The sequence below is a fragment of the Equus caballus genome, chromosome 9 (genome assembly GCF_041296265.1).
Source record: "Equus caballus isolate H_3958 breed thoroughbred chromosome 9, TB-T2T, whole genome shotgun sequence".
Taxonomy (NCBI): Eukaryota; Metazoa; Chordata; class Mammalia; order Perissodactyla; family Equidae; genus Equus; species Equus caballus.
Window position 1 is genome coordinate 67548942 of NC_091692.1, and position 25415 is coordinate 67574356.

General features: G+C 41.1%; 1 pseudogene; it reads right to left on the minus strand.

Annotated features, from left to right (window-relative positions):
- Nucleotides 1–537: 537 nt before the first annotated feature.
- On the minus strand, nucleotides 538–19980 carry LOC100063672 (ferritin light chain pseudogene; annotated as a pseudogene).
- Nucleotides 19981–25415: the final 5435 nt, after the last annotated feature.

Sequence of the window (25415 nt, forward strand, 5' to 3'; positions counted from 1 at the left end):
AAATATGCACTTTGTATTCATTCATTTATAAATCAAACATTTACTGGGTCCCCACGGGGTAATGCACACTTTCACACACATTGTTATTATTAATCCTCATTAGATCTGTAGTGGACAGCATGCTTCTAGGTTTACAGGTTAGGGACAATGCTCACATTGGTTGAACCTGTGAAGTGGCTAGAATTTGAACCTACTCTAATCTAGCATTTGTTATAATCGTGTTTTCTTGTTATTTTTTCCATTCTAGCAGACACTTCAGTGTTGTGTTATTTTCCTGTCTGCACAAGGAATGAGACTTGGCAATGGGAAGGCTCCTTCATATAGAGATCTACTCAGTGAAGACAGCAAAGTACGAAGGTTGAGCACCCAGGCTCTGGATATAGACTATTCCCAGCCGGGTTTGTCACTTACAGGCAGAGTGACCTTGGGCTTAAAGTCTCCATGCCTCAGTTTCCTCACCTGTAAAACAAGGATAATGAACGACAAGTGTTAACCATTTTTAACACAGAGTAGACCCTTGTGGTTGCTAGTAATGCACTATGCAAATTCTCCAGTTCTTTCTTTTCTTTTATTGTTCTGCAAAAATCTTTGTTTCCATCTGGTGCACTGCTTGGGAGAGGGCTCCAGGGTGGTTAAAAAGCTGTCTAGTGGCTTCAGGGAGAGGCTCAGGCAGAAGCCCTTACACCTCGGGGATGACAGAGGGGCCCCTCCAAGGCTGCTGGGCTCCGGAAGCTCCCAGTGGTGCTTGAGGGTGAGCCTTTTGAAGAGACACTTGCCCAGCCCGACCTGAGGGCCGGCCCGCCAGGGAGGTTAGTCAGGTGATCACCCATCTTCTTGATGAGTTTCACCTCCTCATCTGGAAAGTGGCTCTCCCAGAAGTCACAAAGATGGAGTATGTGCTGGCAGAACCCAGGGCATGAAGATCTCAAAGGGCCTGATTCAGGTTCTTCTCCAGCCCAATGGCAGCTTCCATGGAGTTCTGGGTTTTACCACACTCATCTTGGGAGAGTTTCTGTACATACTGGAAGAGGTCGCGGCCCCAGCGCTGGTTTTGCATCTGCAAGAGACACTCAGTGCCCTCGTGCTTCTCCTTGGCCAACTGGTGGAAGAGGTGGCCCACACCCTCCAGAGCCACATCTTTGAGGTGGAGATGAGATGAGCCCAGAGAGAGGGAGGTGGAGGAGGCTCACAGATGCAGATTGACCGGGCAGTTGACCGCGGCCTCCACCTCGGTGGAATAATTGTGTAGTAATCTAGGAGCTCACAGTTGCTCAGCAATAAGGAGCTAACAACAAAAAACAGTGTTGGCTGGTCCCGGAGGCAGGCGAGGCCAAGATGACCCCAGAGAATGCCGCTGGAAAGGAGGTTGGAGGGTGATGGGAGGCTGGAAGAAGGGGAGTTCCGGGTCTGTTCCATCCAAACTCTGTTGAATCAAGAGTCAGATGTGCCGGACAGCTGGGGGCGCTGCCTCCATTTCTTTAGCAGGTTTTAAAACTTGTCACCAAGCCTCCCACCTAAAGCGATAAATCAATTTTTGAAGAACTCCCTTTCCTGGATATGAAAATAGTTTGGAACTTAGAAATAAAATCTTCCCAGAAATTGAGCAAGATTTAGCACACTTCGTATACATCTGGAAAAAGGGAAATCAAGGAGAAAAAGATTATGAGTTTTTCATAAAGATTTTCATGACTTCAAGCTTGCCTTTATATTCTATGTTATAGGTCATGGAGACAAATCTACTGGTACCTGAGTCAAAATACTGAAATTTCTTGCATCTATATGATTCTAGTCTTTATCATATGAGATTGTTTTTAATAACAGCTTTGTTGAGATATATTTCACACACCCTATAACTCACTCATGTAAAGTGTACAATTCAGTCATTTTTAGTAGATTCACACAATTGTGCAACTACTACCACAATCAATTTTAGAACATTTTCATCACCCCCAAAAGAAACTTGTATCATCAGCCATCACTCTCCATTTTACCAACTCCCCCAGCCCTCGGCTATCACCAATTTACTTTGTTTCCATGAGACTTCCTTAAAATGACAGATTCTAAAGTTAAATCAATGAATCAATTAAAAGTACACAACTAAATTATATAAAAGTTTTATAAGTAAAATTTGAGTCATTTCTTGAATACTCAGAAATAAAGTGTTAAAGATGCATAAGAAATGAACGTTATATTCAACATACATGTATGTATCTTCTACTACAGTGCTGAGAATATGAAGGAGAGTAATATGCTGCCTATTCATAATAAATCTGAGAAAACAGGACATGGCTAACGAAGGAGCACAGGACGGGGGAAGTGTCAGGCAAGAAGACCAGGCCGTGAGTTCTACGGGCTTCAGAGAAGGAAATGGTCTCTGGTGAGTAAGACAGGCAAGGAAAAGAAATTCACACCAGGCGGTAAGGAATGGGCAGGACTGAGACTAGCAAAGAGAATCGGGGCAGGAATTTTAATTTTCAACCACAGGTAAAGCCTGTCCTTCCTTTATAATGCAAAGATTACAAAAGAAGTCACCCAAAACACTCTGAGTCATCAATTTCCAATATATTTAAATGAGCCTTAAATGGATCCATCCTTCAAGTTTTCTTAAAATATTCCACAAGATACACTTTTTAAAGTAAGAAGTTGTGTGAGCAGCTTGTTTTTTCTCATTATAAAATGTCTAATTTTGCTATAAGGATCAGGTTGCTATTTCTGAGACCAAAAAAAGTTAATATGGGGGCTGGCCGGTGGTGCACTGCTTAAGTTCTCAGGTTCCACTTTGGTGGCCTGGGGTTCAGAGGCCCGGATCCCTGGTGCAGACATGGCACTGCTTGGCAAGCCATGCTGTGGCAGGCGTCTCACATATAAAGTAGAGGAAGATGGGCACAGATGTTAGCTCAGGGCCAGTCTTCCTCAGCAAAAAGTGGAGGATTGGTAGCAGATGTTAGCTCAGGGCTAATCTTCCTCAAAAATAAAAGTTAATAATGGAAAAAATGCTGAAAGAAACAAAAAAAGACAACTTTTTATATTGCAAAGAGATGAGTTCTTTAGAGATAGTAATTATATTAAGACTGTGAGATTTACACTGTTTTAAACTTAAACTTCGTTTAAATCTATCTCCTCAGCTAGATCACCTACTTCATTAGGGTTTTCAAGGGGGTCCACTAAACGTAATCCCTCTTCCCTGCCTGGAATCTGAAAAGGCAGGGAATAGGGTTGATAAAATCCCTAACATCAGCTTTATAAGTAAGAGGCTAGCTTAGGAAGGTGCGGCATGTATCTGCAGGCAGAAGCAATACGAATTCTAGAATCAAAATCCCCAGGTGGGCAGGGAGAGCCCATGTCAGAGAAGGAGATGAGAAGTCCTGCTCCCTGGTGCAGCTCACTCGCAGGAGGAAGGGAGCAGCTGAGTGAAGCACGCCCCATTCTTTCTTCCAATGTTTCAGGTAGATTAATCTACCTGTGCTGGGGCAGTGATTGAGTGTGAAACTTGATCGCCCAGCAGAATCAGCTGGCGAACTTGTTAAAACAGTTCGCTGGGCTCCACGTACAGCATTATTGATTTGCACTTCTGACAAGTGCCCAGATGATGCTGATGCTGCTAGCTTGAGGGGAGGGGGAGCATGCCACACTTTGAGAACCACTGGCGTAGAAAGTGATCAAGAGCACCCCATCCCATCAGGGTGCATCCCCTGCAAGAAGTGTCCCCCACAACGACTTCCACAATGGTGGTTGTTTATTCTGGTCATATTCTGTTCCCTTCTTCCATCAGTGATGGGCACAGGGGCTGGCACACAGTGGCTATAAGTTGTTTGCTGGATTGAATTGAATCTGTGTTGCGTGATTTCTGTCGCAACTAGCATATGAAAACAATTTTTTTTAAAAAAAATTAAAATGTCAGTCTTGAATGTTCACCCATTTTTAAAACTAAAGTTCATGTCATCTTCATTGGAAGTTCTTGATTCTGATACTTAACTGATTCACAATTCCCAGGGGCAGACTGGATGTGACTTACGAGTGAGTGACTCAAGTGCCGCAAACATGCCTATTTCTGTACAATTTTCTTCTGAAAGTACTAGAAATTCTCCCCAGAGGGCATTTCCATCCCACTGTTTCTCAGGGGGATTTGGTAGTTTGAGTAACTAGGAAATTAAAACCAAGAGTTTGACTTTTCTGATTTGACTCTAAATATTAGAAGTTTTACTTATCTTTCCTTATCTGCCAACTCCACCTATTTATGCTCGCTCACACTAGATAAATCCTTCATTCAACATTTCTGAATTATATTCAGATTTTTCACAGATACAGAGAAAATTTTCATTCTCTGTTTTGTAGTGAGTTTTTTAAAAGACGTTTAGGTCACATTAAATTAAAGATGGTCTAGTTAACAATACTTCACAAATTTCAGATCCTGAATAATTTAAAGGAAATCAACACTTTGTAAGGAGAAAATTGTTATAACTGTAACATGAATCCAGAACCCAGAAATGATACAATAAATGCATAGGACTTTCTAGAGTTACAGAAGCTTACTAGAAGGAATTCTTCAAGAACTGTGGAAAGAGCCTGCGTGAGTTGAATTCTATGAACCACTCTTTGACTGCCCCCTACTGGCTAAATTTCAGAGTGCTGATCTAAGTATAGTCCTTGTCTTAAGGTTTTACCAAAAACGTTTGCCATGGGATTTTTATAGGTTTTCAGATTTTATATAAGGTTTGTGTGGTCCTTATTTTCTATATCTCTATACAACCAAAAGAGATTTCCTTTATTTAACTTTAATCCTTGCTGATACGTATCTTGATTTTTCATTTGTACTAGTTACCTGGTCTAACGGGTTTTCAATAATGATAATAAAAGGATCATACTCAGAGATGACCACAAACAAGGAATTCAGCGGGTTGCATCTTCAGTGACAGTCTTCTCTTCTTATGATTTAGTGAAATACGTGGTTTTCTGAATGCAGGGGCTGTCACAAGGGCTGTAGAGTGGAGTTTTGTAATTAATGCTTTGTATATCATTTTATCATTTTATGCTTCAGCTTCTCTACACTTACTGATAGCAACCAAATACAGAATTATGGAAATTTTTTATTGGAAACTGATGCGCTGCTTTTTTAAGATTTCAAGGGATATCACTGAGATGACGAGTCTTAAAAATTTGGGGGAGGGGGAATTGTGTGAGTTAAGTTTAGATAGTTAATATAGGTTTAATTTTTAAAGCTCTTGGGTGGAAAACTGTAATCCTTATATCCTGAGTTTCTTGGCCCGTCAACTGAGATTGTGGGTGAGGACAGGTTAGGTATAAACAATATCTTGTAAGCCAGGAAAATTTGTCTCCCCTGTTCACTAGTGACAAGAATTAAAATAGAAGGACTAATGGCCCCAAGGGCACTCAGTGGCTGGTAGGGCTACCTATTATGTAGTGGCCACTCCAGGGAAGCGAGCTCATGTTGTATGAAGGGGGGAATGAAAAATATCTCTATTTTTCCTCGAAAGAGGAAGTTGCTAGGACAAAGTGCACCCTACCCATTATGGGACAAAGTGTTTCTGTAGAATAAAAGTCCAAGATTGTGCAAAGGATAGAACTACAAACTTGAGGGTATAAAATAATGTCACTTAACTTTATTTTCTCTGAATCTAGATAAATCTGAGCCTGAGCCCACATCACACTGAGTTATCAAGACATTCAGTTTCAGTCATTATCATTCTGAGGCTTCCCCTACGCTAGGTTAGGGTGAAGATCTCAGCAAACTTGTGCAGAACAAAATATTGGAAATGGCATCTCCAGTTACCCATCCTCCTTAATTGCCTTGACACCTGTCCAACACCCAAGTCCACATGTTCTGCCTTCACCCAGCCACACTATGGGGAGGAGACTGCAGGTCCCTACCACTCCCAGAACCTGCAGCCCTCCTCCCACCCAGTCCTGGGGAATCACCACTCTCTAACCTTCTAATCACCTTTCTTCTACCCCTTCTGGGTCACCCACCATAATAACATTAATGAGTTTGGGCTTTCATTACCAGGATGGATTGTCTTAAAACAACTTCTGCTGGAAGGCTTGCCAAGGGACCTCCTAGAGGCAGAGAAACACCAAGGCAGGAAAAACAATGCAGAGAATAAATAAAACTTGGTTTCCATCCTTTCTGATTTTTCCTCAGCGGTCAAATTAAAACTCGTATTGCTACATCAATAAATTATTTTGTCATATTTGCAAAATCAGGGAGAATGGAGTGCAAAGAGAAAAATACGAGTTTGGGAAACTAAAAGAAGATTTAGATAAAGGGCATCATTTCTCTGGATCATCCCAAATTGATGTTTAACTTCTTTATTTCTGCTGCCACCTGCTGGTGGGAAGGGATTCATAGTGTGCTGAGCTGGAGGGACAAAACTCATGCTTTAACTCATTGCAGCCTGTACAGATCTGTAGGGTTCAAGGATAAGCCCCTTCAGGAATCACAAAAACGTAATAATAGAATACTGACAATGCTTTAAACGCAAATCAAATTTTACTATACTGGGGGAGAGGTCTATAGAAAAAGAAAAGAGGTGATGAAGTAGATATTATACAATACCAGAAGTCAATAGGTTGTAGCTAGAATGCTGCTAACTGCAGGGAGATTTTATAATGTTGTGGTGCAGCGCTTCAATGTTTGTAATAGAGTCTTCTGGGCTTCCGTAGTTATTCATGCAGTGACAGAAGATAAAGTAATCCCAGAGTATATTTCAACTGCTAAATACTGAATACTGAAGGCTTGCTCATCTCTTGCCCGTTTTACTGTTTATCTAAAACAGCATCATCCAGAGTTAATGTAATCTGTTTTTTTTTTTTTTAAGTTGGACAACAGTAAGCAGTGTAAAGCCATTCTTAAATGCCACCAGGGAACAAATTAATACATTCTACAGTCTGAAAATTCAGGAGACTCCTTGCTGCACGTAATCACCTTAATGCTCAAGGATTGACTTGATATCAATCAGTTCATAGTCTGGAATTAATATACTAGGAAGTTTTCATTTAAATAAAAACAAAGAAACAAAGGATCCTGCCCAGAAGCATGTTGTATATTTTCTTGACCATTTATGGAGTCAAAATCTTGGCTGTAAAAAGATTTCTCATGATACTAGATTCAGTGAGGGCTAAAATATTTACTGACAGGATGGCATTCTAGAAGACCAATTGACCATGAGCACCAGCAGTCATTCTTGAGAGACTTCAATTCTGCAGGAGGAATCAGCTGCTCCTGAAGACTCTCATGCTTGTGTTGCAAGTTTAGGCAACTGTCTCAACATCACAAATTGAGAAATATCTAAAATCATGATGGAGGCATGGATGTAGTCTTCATGATAAACTCATTCCACATTGCTACTTGAGTGAACTAAATGTGGTATTTAGAGAATATAGCCAATGGACTAAGGATTAGTCAACACTTTTATTCACAAATGACTCCCAACTTGAACTAGCGTAGACCAAATGGGAATTTGATGGTTAACGGAATTCAAATGAAGTGCATATAGCCAAATCACAGAAAGAGCAGGGATCTGGCTGGGCCTTAAAAATAGCTAAAATAAGGGTTTGGGGTGCGTCCAGTGTTCTTCAGCTGTGCTTCTCAATTCATAACAGCTTCATCTCTAGTGTAGATAGTCTCCTTCACAAGAAAGCATTATGCCCCCTCACAGCTTCCTTGTTTCCCATCCCCACCACTCCTTCTATTTAAAATTCTTAGGGAAGATTATTGACTGGCTTGAGTCAGGGGGCCTCACCTGGACCAAACAACTGAGGCCAGAAGTAATGTGAAGTAACAGTTTAGAGCAGGAACTCTGAATCCTCACTGCCCTGGTACCATCCTGATACTTATTAGCTGCATGACCCTGGACAATCTACTCAACCTCTCAGTGTGTGAGTTTCTTCATCTGTCAAGTAGGGATATAATTGTGCCTAGTTCAGAAGTTTATTGTGGAAATTAAAAGGGACACTACATGTAGAGTGCTTCAAACCATGCCTGACACAGAATAAGCAGCATTTAAGTAGATTTTATTCCACTAGAACAGCGGCTCTCAATCTTTATCATATATTACAATTGTTCAGGAAACTTTAAAAAATATTTGATGCCTTGGTTTCATCCCCAGGTAGCTGGTTTGGGAGTATAGCCCAGGATCAGGGTTTCTAATGTCCTTCTCAAAAATTTTATGTGCATGCAGGATTGAGAACTACTGCACTAGAGCACTATTCAATCTTCAGTGCTTAAAACCATGCCTGGCACACAAAGGGTGCTCAAAAATATTAGTTGAATTAGATAATGATGCAGCTATAGGAGCTGCTATATCTAGTTGAATCAGGGCAGATATGTGCGCGTGTATGTGTGTGTGTGCATGTACACAGTCTGGCCCATTTCGGGACCAAGGTGAGAGTACAAATGAAGCTCCCCATAGCATATTTGTAAATATTTATTATAAACCAAGCTAATAAATGACTAAATAAAATATTTTGTACCCACCTACTATGAAACATAAATCTCTGTAACTACTTAGAGGTCCAGATATAAATTTAGAATTTTAGGGCTCCTCCAGTTTCCTCTATAGAATACATCAGGCTGAGGAGAGACATTCGCTGGCTTCTGGCCCCAGTCTATGACCATTCCCTTTGCTTCCCAAGGTCAGCTGTCTCTCACTGCAGGGGCCCTTGAGCATTATACATACAGATCTCACATGGAACCTTTCTCCACACCACCCATGGTACCCCTCAGGCCTGGGGTGCACTCACCATCAGCACTGCCAGCACCTAGGTGGATAGACGAAAGGAAGAGGAAGTGGGCTTGGGTCCATTTTGGAAATCTAGGTGCTGTAGGTCGAGGTAGATGGGCAATTGCATGGGCTTCATGTGGGTACACCCGGTTTGTCTGACACACTGGACAAAGTCTATAATGAGGGGAACAGCTGGAGTAGGTCCAGGGTGGGGACCTCTAAAGCATAGAGCCTGTGGTAGGGTCCCATATTTAGTCCAGGTTTAAGGGTAGGCAGCACTCTGTGTGTGTATATGTGTGTGTGTGCGCACATGAACATGCACACATGCACTACAGTTAGAAAGAACACTGGATCCACCACAAATTGCAATACTCTACATAACAGAACTTTAAGGAGTGGCTCCAAATCTAAATGTTGTTCAAAACATGTAGGCAGATATCTCTTGCTTCATGTCATCAAAATGGGCACAAACATGCACATGCATGCCATATAGCATGTCTTCTGCTTTAAACCTTTCAGTGACTTCCTATTGCATTTGAGGAAAAGAGAAGTTATAGGCAATTTTCATCAGTCACAGTAATTATGTTCTATGAAGTCACCAGGAACAATGAATTAGTGAGTACCAAACCATTCCTCCTAGGTGATGTGTAGAGTCAGGTTCCTTTGAGCCTCTGGTCACATTTTCAGCAACCTATCAATACACAACCTAGCTGTATGTGTGATTCTGTTTAAAAACATCTTATTTAATATATATATTCATATATAGTTGAGTCGTTAACATTGAACACATGGTCAGCACCACTGCAACTGATGGCAGAATATAGCTTACTTAACACTATCTAACACGTATTGTCTCCATAACGCACATCACACCTTTCCTGCCTGTAGGAACACTAGATAGCACTTCAGCCCTACTCTTGGGGCCATTTTAGACAAATAGTACAAAAATGTGAAAAACATGGTATAAATCTCCATGAGAAAGACCCTAGTTTACAGTATGAAAGCTGAAACAAAGGCAAAGAGTTTTGCCTGGTTCAGCCTCAGCTGGGAACATGCGCATCAGGTGACTCAAATTTTTCCCCCCTCTGTGCGTGTCCCATTATGACTGTGAAAGCACTGTGAGTATTGATTTTGGGGTTACAAATAAATTTTAGCTAGGAGGCAATTCTCAAAAGCAAAATCCATGAGTAATAAGGATCAACTGTATTTAACATGATAAAATCTAATCCTTAACCTGGAATTCAAATATCTCTATGAGCTGGCTACGTTTTGTTTTTCCAGGCTTAATCCCAGTCCTCCCCAGTTCCCCACTCCTGGCTGCCTCTCCACTCCCCTGTCAGGCTGAAACAACCTTTTCTCGCTACCCCGCACAGACACACATTCTTCTCTACCCTGTTTCCATTGACTTAAGCCATGAAATACCAGAAACACGAATGTCTCAGAAACTGCATGGAGCAGGAGAGAAAAGCTCTTCTCAATTTAAATATATATTGAGATATTTTACACTCCCAAATCTTTTTATATTAATTACCTGCATTAAAAGCACCTTACTCTGATGAATTCAGTGACAAAGTAAGCAAACTAAAAGGGTCTTGTGGGTGGAAAGAGTAGAGAGAATATTACATGACAGACTAGTTAAAGAGCATCAAATGCTGTGACCAGGCCAAATTTGACAGGAATAAATTTACCATGGCTTTGGAAAGTTCAAGGTCAAATATTTCTCCACTTCCCATGAGATAAGCTCATGGTTGAGAATAACAATGTTGAATTATTCCTTTTCTCTATGAAATAAACTATAGGCTAGAGTTACATAGAAGTTGCATGATAAAATTCAATTCTGAGGATTGATTTCCAACTTTCTGAAAAAGCAAAACATGCAGAGGAGTCTACTTTAAATGACAGCATTCTTGCTCTGATGACTTGGTCATGCTTCATATAACTTGGCCATATATATTCAAGAAATATATAATATTAAATATATATGAGATATATATGTATAAGTGTGTGTACGTAAATATAAGCATATATACAAATATGTGTGCATATATATATATAAATAAATATATTTTATAGTTTTTAAAGCTGGTTATATTTCCCCATAGTGTGAATCATTTACAAATTGAAGAAAACCAAAATTAAAACAAAGGACTTGTGGTCTATATGTGTGGTCTTTACAGTTTTAAGACGAAATGAAAACAATGAGTTTGGCTTTTACTGTCTTCAGTAAGCTATTTGGATATAAAAATGTGTGTTTTACTCATTAAGTCCTTATTGTCCTTATCTTCTATTTTGGAATCTGCTGCCAGAAAATAGATTTCTAATTATCTTTGTGACCAATAAAGAAAGATTTAGAAAACCAGATGTTAAGCTAGGAATTAATTTTAGCACAAAGAACACAAAGAGAAAGATAGATTTTCCAACTTTTTTACCCAGTCCATATTCAAATAAAATCATTCAAGTTTTTTCTTTAATAAATGTGCACTTCATGTTCTTTGGGTGGTGAGAAAAGCACTGCATTAATCATTCCTACTCTGAGATGACATAGCAGGCTGCCATATTCTAAATGTCCTTGACCATCTCCAAATAAATACTTCATAGTCTGCTTTTACCCTGTGTCCTTCTTAATTTAGTTCTCAACACTAGGAAACAAAATGGGAGATCATGCCATCAGAGAGTGTCTACCAACATGTTCTTCTGGTATCTCAGTTAGTCCACTCTCCTATTCTAGGTTTCAAAAACAGCCTAAGGTCAAGAGCTTATAAAAGGTGGGAGCTTGATCTCACTCCTTTTCAGAGGATTGAACAAAAGAGATACCAACACAGAAGGCTGGAGGGATGTGGAAGAGGCTGGAATGCACCTCTGCTCTTGTTCTTGATGTAGATCTTCGGCCACCCAACTTCACAGGTACCTGAGGAACAAATTTATCCTTAAATCCTCACTAGACTAACAGCCAAGTACTTTGGTCCAGTAGTTGGGTTCATTGTTTAGTGCAGTAGTCTAAAAGCAATGAATTAGAAAGCTCTTCACTGGCAAAAAGAGTTCACTGAGAGGGCAGATCAGGAGATACATCCCAACTAGTATCTAACCAAGTGCCTTCTGTTGACATTTCATCCATGCATTCAGGTGTGCTTTGTCTATCCCAGGTGGTTAATGGAGAGTCAGCAGGAGACCCAGAATTATGTGCCATGGTGAGTGAAAGCCCTGGAGTGAGGTCAATGCTGATGACATCAAAATAAAACTGAGCAACAGAATATTGAAATTTAAAAAATTAGAAAACATAGACATGACTCCTGAGCAATAAAACCAGAAGTTAGTTTCCTGAAAAAAGTAATAAATAGATAGTGGATTGGCAAGTGTAGTCAAGAAGAAAAAAAAGGAGAGAGAAAAAATCCAAGCACAAAAGGACATTAGGAACAATAAAGGAAACATAGTTACAGAATGAATGAGACATTTAGACATCATAGTTCAGTCATGAACAAATGCTTCTTGAACAGCTGCTTTATGCCAAGACCTATTCTGTCCACTAGGGACAGAGCAGGAAACATGACCAAGCCCCTGCACTCAGGGATCCTACATTCAAGAGAGAAGAGTCAGAAAAATACAAAAGAAATAGTCAATTAACTTTAGCTAATGGCAAGTACATGCAGATGATAAAATAGGCTAGGGTAAGAGAGAGGTTCCTCATGGCTGCTTTAGTTAGGATGGCAGTGAAGGCCTTTCTGAGGAGTGACATTTGAATTGAGGTCTGGATAAGGTATGAAGAGTCACACAGACAGGTACCAGGAAAGAGCCTTCCAAGAAGAAGAAAAAGCAAGGACAAATTTCCTAAGCTTGGAGCAGGACTCATGCGTTTAAGGGACAAAGGAGGCCAACATGTCTAGAGCATGCAAACAAGAGGGAGAGTGGAGCAAGCTAAGGAAGCAGTGGTCACATCAGGTAGGGCTGTCTAGACCACAGTAAAGAGTCTGAATGTCACTATAGACCTAGTGGAAAGCCACCGAAATTAGGTGATTTGACTTACTCTTTAGAGAGCCTCTGGGTTGTTCTCTGGAGGTCAGCCTGAGGAGGCACAAGAGAGGAAGCAAGATTATCTCTTAAGATTGTGGAGCAGCAGCCCTTGCAAGAGAAGGTGCAGCTACTCCAGGGCTGTACTAGTGGCCATGGAGAGAGTAATAGGTACAGCCCCAGAGCAATTGGAGAACTAGATAAGTTTGGACAGTTTCCAAAAGAAGAAGGAGAAAGAGGAAGAGAAGAGAAAAAAACTACATATGTTAAGCACTAATTCTGTGCTCAGAACTGTATTAAGTTCTGGGAAAGACACACACACAAAAAAAATTAAGACAAGTTCTGCCCTCCAAATGCTTTCAGACTGGGTGGGGTACAAAGAAACTAATGCCTGTGGAACTAAGGTGATACGTTATGGTGAGGCCATCTTTCCTCCTCTCCAGGAATCAGCAACCAGAGCTACAACCCTGGAAAGAGAGAGAGAGAGAGAGAAGGGAGAAAAGAAGAGAGGGAGGGAAAGGAGGGAAGGAAGGAAGGAAAGAGAGAAAGAGAAAGAAACAAACACCATGCTGTCCCTATGGAAACCTGAGCCTAACATTTACGAGGAGGGAACTGTCTCTGAAATCTCCTCCTCCCCTTCCACTGCTTCCCAGTCCATATAAAAGTGGGTTGAGGGGGGTCACCAGCTGGATTCTCTGGAAGCAGATGCTCAGATGGGATTTGGGGAACAAGATGTTTCTTAGAAAAAAACCTGTGAAAGGCTGGAGGAGGAAGCAGGCTCAGGCAGAGGGAGAAGTTGAACTGTGATGCGGGATAGGCAAAGCCTCAACCAACCTGACAGGGCACCCTAGAGGGAGCAGTGCTCGCTCCAGAGTGCCCCACATGGGGCAGAAATGACCAGGTCTTGTTCTTCCATCCTTTAGTCGGCAGAGTAGACACAAGTTGTCCCAAGAAGGATATGATCCTGAAAAGGGCAGCTCTCCAGCTGAGGCAGTCCCTGAAGGAGCTGACTGCTGAAGCAGAAAGTGCTGGATCTGGACCATGCATCTCATGACTCCGTGTCTATTCAGGGGATTGTAGGGGGAGGTGGATAAGAAGTTCTGTTCTAAGAAACCATTGTGGGTGAAGCAATCTTCCCTTCTCCATTTCCTCTCCTCAATCTGTTCTCCTCCTATAAGAAGGGGAGTACCTACAGGCATCTTCTTTCCACCAAGTTAGAAACAGGTTTCTTCTCTGAAATTTGCTGAGCTCTGAAGTGTCCTGATACTAAAGTAAAAAGAGGTGTCAGACCTAAGAAAGGCAGTGTGCCAGGGGTCACTCAGTTTCCACTATTTGGCTTTCCCAAATGGATCAAAAAGAGTTCTTCGTGGGTCAAGAAGTAGAGACTTGGAATGGTGCCTGAATCCTAAGCATTCTTATTGGACCATAGAGGGCTACCTGTTTGGTGAAGGGTCCTGATAACAGGAGTGTGAGATGGCCCACCTTTGGTCATTGCTGAGGTGAGGAGGAAGCCTCAGCTGGACTTTCTGCACCGTGAAATTTTATAGGGCCTGTAGGGCCCTCCAAAGAACTGACAAAAGTGCCCACATGGGTAAACCAGTGTCTGGGTGACTTCCACAATGAAGATGTCACATTCTAGGAGTGCACTGATTGTGGTCCTGATGAGTTCAAGAAAAAACATTGAAGGAAGGTGAACTGTCCTATGTTTACACTGTAAAATTTTGAAGGATAAATTTGACATAGCCAGAAAACAAATTGTTGTTCACATTTTCCTGCTTACGCTGGATAAGACTTACCTATGTTATCATCAACAAAGCAAAGTAACAACCTTGAGAGACTCCTGGAAGCCACTGCTCACAGAATAATGCAGCCTCATGAGTAATGCCACAAGCAGCATTAAGTATATGGTATTAGGGAATTGTGAATAATAACAGCCTCAGTACCTTTATCTCACAGGGGGAGATATGAAGGTAGCTGGGAACAGCACATTTGACAATAAAGAGCACAAAGAGATGGTTCCTGGACCTCAACAGAGAGAGATGGGGTGTGGGCTCTATGAAGAGAGTCTACTTGCACTGACTGGACACTAAACAAATGTGTAAATACCTCTTCTCTACCCACTATATTAAATTTCCATTGATAAATCACTATACCTTATATGAGTCCATGAATTTTATAGTATATTTTTAAACAAATTGTTTGTTAGACAGGGGCCACACACAAAATATATTTGTCCAGGATCCTGCACACCTTAGGGACAACCCTTAATGTGACTTTTTTTTTTTTTTTTTTTTTTGCCAACAAATGAAGGGGACTCCACTGTTCCTCAAGCAGTCGCCTAAGGGAATATCATTTGTCCTCTATTTCATCCCCAGTGCAGCACTAGAAAAGTAAGCACTCAGAAAGAAAAGGAGAAGGGAGAGAGGAAGGTGAGAGACCAGACCCTCTTCCATACCTTTTAAGCCCTGGATCTACAGATCCAACTTAAGACAATGGGACTGAGAAGTTATGAAATTTGACTAGGATGAAGTTAAAGGAGATTATCACCATGGGGGAGAAAATGCTAGCAATTATGGGAAAATTAGATCACATAGTTATATCTCAATTCTAGCATCTGCAATTTCAGAGGAGATTCCTTGAAATTGCAGATTCTTTTCATTTTTTTTTCCCACAATTTAATTTGGTGAATAGCGAACATCAGTTTGGATGATTTATCCATATTAAGTGTAGAGTTTGTTTTGGACCTCCAAAGATAATTCACTTTTGGCCCCCACAACAAATATTAAATAAAACAGATATGTATCTAGAGGGACACATGACAGCTAAAAACACCTGTTTGGCCAAGTAAAATTCTAAAGAACAAATGAAATCTCAAGGGAGTTATGAAATATACTATTATTGTAATCCTTTCTATGATTTATCTTTGTATTTCTCACTTATACTTGACGCAATTAAGGAAATGCTGAAGACTGTTGCACACGATGGCTTATAAACATGAATATTTAAAAGAATTTGATACCAATATTCCTCATAACTTATTACATCATTCTTTTAATGTGTAGAGTGCTGGTGATTCAGAATAAAATGTCAATTATAATAGACCTAAGTATTTCAGGTCTAGAAAGATTTCTTCCATTCCATTGTGTCTATAAGTGCACTTACAAGAAGTAATTCAAAAAAGCCACTAAAGTAAAAATAGTTTTCTTGTGTAGAAAAGTGTCAAGATTTTGATTAATTGTGACATGTATACCAACCCAGACCTAAAATATGATGATTTAAGTATTCAAATCCGAGCCTGAGAAGAAGTAAGTCTAACTAAAACCAGACTATAAATGCTGAATATCTGTCTATTTATCTATCTATCATCTATGTATCTCCATTAAATATTTAGCTATTCTCAAATGTAATGTATTATATGCTCTCTACATCCTCTAAGAAATCTGTAAACTCTCTGATATCTAACACACTTTTTAACTCTTCTTTCCTGTCAATCAGTGTGTGCTAAGGAAATTAGCTAATTAATTTCTTCTTTCATTTGACACAAATTAAGATGAGCAAAGCCCTGTGCTAGGTGTGGTGGATAAGAGAGTACCATAGAGCTTACATAAGAGAGAAACAGATGTCAAACAAGTATTTACAAAAGGCACTGTAAGTCTGGAAGCTAGAATACACACTTAGAAACCCCATTGCCAGGATCAGATCCTGGCACTCTACAAGCAACAAGCTGTGTAATAAAAAATGTGCGTAATAACAGAACCTCCTAGAATTGTTGCAGAGATTAAGTGAACTGTACTTACAAGAGAGCCTGCTACATGGTAAGATTCATTATATGTTGGCTGTTATTAACAAGTATGATAACTGCCATGAGAGGAGAAATACAGGGTGCAATATAATTTTAATATCAATCCATATAGAGCATAAAAAAAAAAACTTAAAAAATAATATTCTATATAACATTGAGTCTATATAACAGTCTATAAAAGTCAAAATTGAGTATGTCTGTACTACTTTTATTGATGTAAGCCACTGCTCATACTTCATTCATTCATTCACTCATTTAGTAAGTATTTATTGAGGTTCTGCCATGTGACCAGGCTGTGCCAGTCAGAGTGTGCAGGTAAGAACAGGCCCTGCATTCATAGAGCTTATAGTCTATCTTGGGGAATAAGTAGAGTTGACTCATGGCCCCAAAGACCCAGTGGACCCTTGACCATAAGAGGTAAGGCTGAGGAGAACTCAGAAACTTTATGAGTAAATAAAACTTATTTCTTCAGGATGTATGACTCTCCCTCAAATTCACATGTCACTTGGAACTAGTCAGATTGCTTACTTCAAAACGCAGTCTCTCACCTCACTTCCCCCACTCTCTTGCTACTTATGAACTCACTATTAAATTTTTATAAGATTTTAAATCTTGAAAGCTAGGTACCATGGAAGTACCATTAAAAATTTATAAGTCTTACACAAAATGTGTCATGATTAGACAGCTTACTTACCATCTTACAGAGTGAACACCATTTTAGGGTGGCCAAGTTCCAACTTCTTGTTCAGTAAGGGATGTTAGTATATGAAATATGGAATAAAGATAGAGGTAATGTAGTATAGTTGCAAAAAGTCTGGTCTTAGATTTTGAAGGCTTTGTTTGTTTCACTCATTTAAGCAAATATTTATGAAATATTTCTGTGGTGGACCTCTCTGCTACTTCAGCCTGTCCAGTATCTTGCTGCCTTCCTAGGAACATCACCCTCAATTTTCCCTTAGGAAATGGAGATCAACTGACCCCATCGCCAGCTTCAATGTAGGCTGTAACTCAGGTCAGCCATATGAGCATACTCCATCTCAGTGGTCACGGTGATTGGTTCAAGGACATGGTGCAAAACAGTTCCATGAGAGTTAGCCCTGGTGCTTTGAGGAAGCTGTTGGCAAAGAGGTTCTTTCTTTTCCCTTGAGTTTCTAGTTGGTTACATGTATGTCTGAGGCTTCCTGCAGCCACCACCCGCCCAGAGCCTGCCTGATAATATAATGAAACAAGAGGAAACCACAAGCCAGAGGTGGAGCGTGACTGTAAGAAAGAGAGGAAGAGAGCCTCCGTGGCCAAGTGGTCAAGTTCACTCGCTTTGCTTGGGCGGCCCAGGGTTTTGCCAGTTCAGATCCTGGGTGTGGACTTAGCACTGTTCATCAGGCCATGCTGAGACAGCATCCCACATAGCAGAACTAGAAGGACCTACAACTAGAATATACAACTATGTCCTGGGGAACTTTGGGGAGAAGAAGAAGAAAAAAAGAGAAGATCGGCAACAGATGTTAGCTCAGGTGCCAATCTTCAAAAAAAAAGATAAAAGGGTGAAAGAAAGTCTGAGTTCTGACAGTTCTTCTCTGTGGAGTGGGTACAAACTCAGAGGGGGCAAAAATGTACTCTACTTCTCATAAGTAAATGTAATTCCTATCTTAATGTCTCATTTCACCTGGTGGCAATACAGTGAATGTGAAACAACTCAGTGTATCAGTCAGCTGAGGGCCTGTTCTCTCCCCTTCCCCTGAGGTTGGTTCAAAGTCCACAGCATCAAGTGTGAGGGTCTACCAGCTGCCAAATCTCTCCCTGGCTGGTGCCTTCTGAGATGTTCATAACTCTACTGGGTCCCTGCTCTCTGTCTACTCAGATTTCTCTCTGTCCTCTTTGTCTCCACCATGTAGTCCCTCCAGATCATCCAGCTCTCTCAACAACCCCTAAGCCCTCCAGATAAATTCTGTATGTTTCTGACCCAACACATCAAACAACCTTTCCATTATTTACACACCATGGTGTCACAGAGTGCCTCCTGGGGTTTAGATGGACATAATGTCACAGGTATCCTTTCTTCTTCAGCCCCCACACCCCTAAATGTGGAGTTTTCCAACATCTCTCCACCCAAGGACTCACCCAAGGCCAGGATGCAGCCACCACTCTTGGGATTCCATGGGCATCTACACTTGCTCATCTCCTCTCTAACTGACTCTCTTTTTTGAAACCTGGGATGGGAAAACTGACTTTTACATTGTGATCTATTCCTTTACATAAACTTTGTCTTTTGAAACTAAAAAATCTTGCCTCTGGTGAGAGTTTCTAAAGACCACTTTGAAGTTCGAAATCTAATAATCTACTCTATCAGTCTCCGAATGCTTCATTTCCCGAGGCAGTGAGTCTGGGTTACCTCAACTCATGCCTGAAATCAAGGGAAAAAAAGGAAATTGCTGATAAAGGAAAACACAATAGGTTGTTAGAGATTTGCTTTAAATTAATCCAGCAAAGGGTACTGGGGTGGAAGGAATGGGAAAGTATAGATGAAAACAGATAAGCCATAATTGTCGAAGCTAGGTGAGAGCCCATGAGGGTACATCACACTATTCTCTCCACTATCTTACTACTATTTTCGGAAGTTCAGAAGTGGAATCAGAATTGAGGAGGGAGATATTTGACTCAAGCTTTGCTATGAAATTTTTGAGGAGTCTTAGGAGAGTCAACTAATTCTGTGTTTAGTTTTTGTGCAGGTGAAATTGTGCAAATAAGATAAAGTAATTTGAAATATTTTAAACTATAAGGCATTATTAAACATAATTATTGTTTTCTAAAAATGTTTAATATGTAATATGACCCCACTAAATAACCAATGGTGAAACAAAGAATATTTAACAGTCTTGATCTCTAACCCTTGTTCTTGAAAAGTCCTCAAATCAGTTTAAAAAGACCAATTTTCAAGATGGCGGAGTGAGAGGTCTTCTTTGTCTCTCCCTCGTGGAATCTACAACTAATTGGACATTCACCGATTAACAAAGGATATCCAGATAGCATCTCAAGACTCCTAAAAGTCTCGTGCTACTACACATTGGAAGGCGGACGGACTTCCCCCCGGGAGGAGGCAGAAATAGGTGAAAACTCTCTGACCCCCGACCCCCGGACAGCCTAGTTCCTGAGGGGGCTCTCTTCCAGCGGACTTCCCCATAGCATCGCCACACACCAAGGGTAGGAGTGTGCACTCACCAGTGGAGCGACGGTGGAAACAGGTGACAACACCCCTACCCAAGCTCCCCCGCGATCACACCTAAGCCCAGGGGGGAATCCCTAGGGTCCCGCACCCACCGGCAGGGAAGGCCTCCACTCGCCATTAGCAGGGAGGCCCCTCCCAGAAGCCAGAACAAACAGAAGCTCCTGGTGGGCCCGGCACGGCACCAGATCGCAAGCTGCTACTGAGCTCATGGTCTCCAGCACACGGCTCGGTGCAGGGGGTGCTCGGACTTCCCGTAGACGTGCTTGGGGACATGGTTGGAGCTCCAGCGCCTGGCTCTGTGGTGCGGGGGAAGGCTCCGGGTTCCCACATCTCCCTGGCAGGGAAAGCCTCTGCTCACCATTAGCAGGGATGTCACGCCCAGAATCCAGGACAAAGGGAAGCTCCCAGGGGGAGGATCCCCTGGGGCGGCTCCAGGCCGCAAGCTGCCACTGGGCTCATGGTCTTCTTCACACGCGTCGGTGCAGGGAGTGCCCGGACTTCCCGTGGACATGCTTGGGGACTGGGTGGAGCTCCAACACCCGGCTCTGCAGCCCAGGGGGTCGCTCCAGGGTCCTACACCCCCCCAGCAGGGAGGGCCTCTGCTCGCCATTGGCAGGGAGGCCCCACCCAGCATTTGGAACACCAGGAAGCTCCCTGGAGCAGAATTCCCCACAAGGCAGCAGCTTACAAGCCACCGCCAGGCCCACGGACTCTGGCCGTGTCCCAGATGAGGCAAGAGGCTCCCAGAGATCCCATGAGAGTGAAGTGGGGCAGAGTAGAGCTCCGGTGAAATGGCTACGTAGCCCAGGGGAGATCTCCAGGTTCTTACAGCAGCCTCAGTGAAAGCCTCTGCACAGCACTAGTGGAGAGTTCCCGACTGGCAATCACAAGGCGGGAAGGCCCTGGGGCAAAAGCAGCACAGGTGAGCTAACGACAGACTGCAGAAGATACCCATAGCTCTGCTGGGACCTATAGTGGACAAGTGTGATCTAGTGGGCTCTGTTAGGGACAAATCGGAGATTATAGGTGATCCTGCTCCTGGCTGATGGGAAAGCCCACAACACTGCTGCAGACCACAAGGAGGGAGCACGTCTAGGTGGACTGTGGCAGTAGGCACCAGCAGCCTGAGGCCCCCTTGTGATTGCCCCCACAACCGATGAGAGACCCCATAGGACCACTGTGACTACGAGGAGGGGTCCAGGCCCAGTCAGTAACAGCTGACAGGGTTCCTGGTTGGGGCAGTCTAAACAGCTGCCCCCCCACACACACACCAGATGCAACAAGTGGAAGCAGCAACTAAACTCTATCTCTATGAGGAGGCACAAATCCATGCCATCAAGCAGTATGAAAAAGTACATTAAATCTCCAGAACAGAAGGAAAATGATAAGCACCTAGAAAACAATCCCAAAGACAATGAAATCTATAACCTAAATGACGATGATTTCAAAACTGCCATTATGAAGAAACTCAACGACCTAAAAGAGAATTCAGATAGACAACTCAATGAGTTCAGGAGCTATGTCACAAAAGAGCTTGACACTATAAAGAAGAACCAATTAGAAATACTGGAGATGAAGAACACAATGGAGGAGATTAAGAAAAATCTGGACTCTCTGAACAGTAGGGTCGATAATATGGAGGACAGAATTAGCAATTTGGAGGATAGGAATATAGAAATGCTGCAGCAGAGGAGGAGAGAGAATTAAGACTAAAAAGAAATGAAGAAACTCTCCGAGAATTATCTGACTCAATTAGGAGATGCAACATAAGGATTATAGGTATACCAGAGGGAGAAGAGAAGGAAAAGAGGGCAGAAGGCCTGTTCAAAGAAATAATAGCTGAGAACTTTCCAAACTTGGGAAGAGAGATGGAACTTCACGTCACAGAAGCCAGTAGATCTCCAAACTTTATTAACGCAAGAAGAGCAGCCCCGAGACATATAATAGTGAAACTAGCAAAAGTCAATGACAAAGAGAAAATACTAAGGGCAACCAGGCAGAAGAAGATAACTTACAAAGGAAACCGCATAAGGCTACAAGCAGATTTCTCAGGAGAGACCTTACAGGCTAGAAGAGATTGGAATGAAATATTCAAAACTCTGAAGGACAAAAACCTGCAGCCAAGAATACTCTACCTAGCGAAAACATCCTTCAAATACGATGGAGAAATAAAAACTTTTCCAGATAAACAAAAGTTAAGGGAGTTCATCACCACAAAACCTCCTCTTCAAGAATTTCTCAGGAAGAAACTCATTCCTGAAAAATCAAAAAAAGGAAAGGGGTTACAAAATCCAGAACAAAGGAGATAAGCAGAAGGACAATAACACAAAGTAACAGCTCTCCATCAGGACAAAATGCAAAAGAACTGGAAAACAAGTGATAAAATTGCAACAGTAGGCCCCCACATTTCAATAATCACACTAAACATGAATGGATTAAACTCTCCAATCGAAAGGCACAGAGTGGCAGGATGGATAAAAGAACAAGATCCAACAATATGCTGCCTCCAGGAAACACACCTCAGCCCCAAAGACAAACAGAGACTCAGAGTGAAGGGATGGAAGACAGTACTCCAAGCCAATAATGAACAAAAGAAAACAGGTGTTGCCATACTTATATCAGACAAAGTAGACTTCAAAGCAAAACAGATAAAGAAAGACAAAGAGGGGCAGTATATAATGATAAAAGGGACGCTCCACCAAGATGACATAACAGTTATAAATATATACTCACCTAACACAGGAGCACCAAAATTCATAAAGAAACTATTAACAAAACTAAAAGGAGACATCAGCAGCAATACAATAATAGTAGGGGACCTCAACACCCCATTAACACCAATAGACAGATCATACAGACAGAAATTCGACAAGGAAATTATAGAATTAAATGAAAAACTAGATCAGATGGACCTAATAGATATATATAGGACACTTCATCCAAAAACAGCAGGTTGCACATTCTTCTCAAGCGCGCATGGAACATTCTCAAGGATAGACCATATCTTGGGAAACAAAGCAAGCATCAATAAGTTCAAGAGGGTTGAAATAATATCAAGCATCTTTTCTGATCACAATGCTATGAAACTAGAAATCAACTACAAGAATAAAGCTGGGAAAGGGCCAAAAATGTGGAGACTAAACAACATGCTACTGAACAAACAATGGATTATTGAAGAAATTAAAGAAATCAAATATTATCGGGAGACAAATGAAAATGAAAACACATTGTACCAAATTATTTGAGATGCAGCAAAGGCAGTCCTAAGAGGGAAATTCATTGCAATACAGGCTCACCTCAATAAGCAAGAAAAATCTTACATAAACAACCTCAAATGACACCTAACGGAATTAGAGAAAGAAGAACAAACAAAGCCCAAAGTCGGTAGAAGGAGGGAAATAATAAGAATTAGAGCAGAAATGAATGATATTGAAGCAAAAAAGACAGTAGAAAGGATCAATGAAACAAAGAGTTGGTTCTTCGAAAAAATTAACAAAATCGACAAACCCTTAGCCAGACTCACAAAAAAAAAGAGAGCAGTCTCAAATAAATAAACTTAGAAACAAGAGAGGAGAAATCACAACAGATGCTGAAGAAATACAAAGGATCATAAGAGAATACTATGAAAAACTATATGCCAACAAATTGAACAACCTAGAAGAAATGGGTAAATTCCTAGCCTCATACAACCTACCCAAATTGAATCAGGAAGAAATAGAGAATCTGAATAAACCAATCACAAGTAAAGAAATAGAAACAGTAATCAAAAACCTCCCCAAAAATAAGAGTCCGGGACCAGAGAGCTTCTCTGGAGAATTCTACCAAACATTCAAAGAAAATTTAATACCTATCCTTCTCAAACTGTTCCAGAAAATAGAGGAAGATGGAGCACTTCCTAATACATTCTATGAAGCCAACATCACCCTGATTCCCAAACCTGACAAGGATAACACAAAGAAGGAAAACTACAGGTCAATATCACTGATGAACATAGATGCAAAAATCCTCAACAAAATTTTGGCAAACCGAATACAGCAATATATCAAAAAGATTATACACCATGATCAAGTGGGATTTATACAAGGGACACAGGGATGGTTCAACATCCTCAACTCAATCAACGTGATTCACTACATTAACAATATGAGAAACAAAAACCACGTGATCATCTCAATAGATGCAGAGAAAGCATTCGACAAGATCCAACATCCATTTATGATAAAAACCCTCAATAAAATAGGTATAGAAGGAAAGTACCTCAACATAATAAAGGCCATATATGACAAACCCACAGCCAACATCATACTCAACGGACAAAAACTGAAACCCATCCCTTTCAGAACAGGAACAAGACAAGGGTGCCAACTTTCACCACTCTCATTCAACATAGTACTGGAGGTGTTGGCCAGAGCTATTCGGCAGGAAAAAGAAATAAAAGGAATCCAAATAGGCAACAAAGAAGTAAAACTCTCGCTGTTTGCAGACGTCATGATCTTATATATAGAAAACCCCAAAGAATCCATAGAAAAACTATTAGAAACAATCAACAACTACAGCAAAGTTGCAGGGTATAAAATCAACATACATAAATCAGTAGCATTTCTATATGCTAACAATGAACTAACAGAAAAAGATCTCAAGAACTCAATCCCATTCATGATCACAACAAAAAGAATAAAATACCTTGGGACAAATTTAACCAAGGAAGTGAAAGATCTATACAAGGAAAACAACAAGACCTTCTTGAAAGAAATCAACGACGACATAAAGAGATGGAAAGACATTCCATGCACATGGATTGGAAGAATAAACATAGTTAAAATGTCCATACTACCTAAAGCAATCTACAGATTCAACACTATCCCAATCAGAATTCCAATGTCATTCTTTACAGAAATTGAACAAAGAATCCAAAAATTCATATGGGGCAATGAAAGACCCCAAATTGCTAAAGCAATCCTGAGAAAGAAGAACAAAGCTGGAGGCATCACAATCCCTGACTTCAAAACATACTACAAAGCTACAGTAATCAAAACAGCATGGTACTGGTACAAAAACAGATGCACAGATCAATGGAACAGAATTGAAAGCCCAGAAATAAAACCACACATCTATGGACAGCTAATCTTTGACAAAGGAGCTGAGGGCCTACAATGGAGGAAAGAAAGTCTCTTCAACAAATGGTGCTGCGAAAACTGGACAGTCACATGCAAAAGAATGAAAATCAACCATTCTTTTTCACCATTTACTAAAATAAACTCAAAATGGATCAAAGACCTAAAGATTAGTCCTGAAACAATAAGTCTTCTAGAAGAGAATATCGGCAGCACACTCTTTGACATCAGCTTCAAAAGAATCTTTTCGGACACCATAACCCCTCACATGAGGGAAACAATAGGAAGAATAAACAAATGGGACTTCATCAGGCTAAAGAGCTTCTTCAAGGCAAGGGAAAACAGGATTGAAACAAAAAAACAGCCCACTAATTGGGAAAAAATATTCACAAGTTATTTATCCGACAAAGGCTTAATCTCCATAATATACAAAGAACTCAGACGACTCAACAATAAAAAATCAAATAACCCAATTACAAAATGGGCAGGGGACATGAACAGACATTTCTCCAAAGAAGATATACGGATGG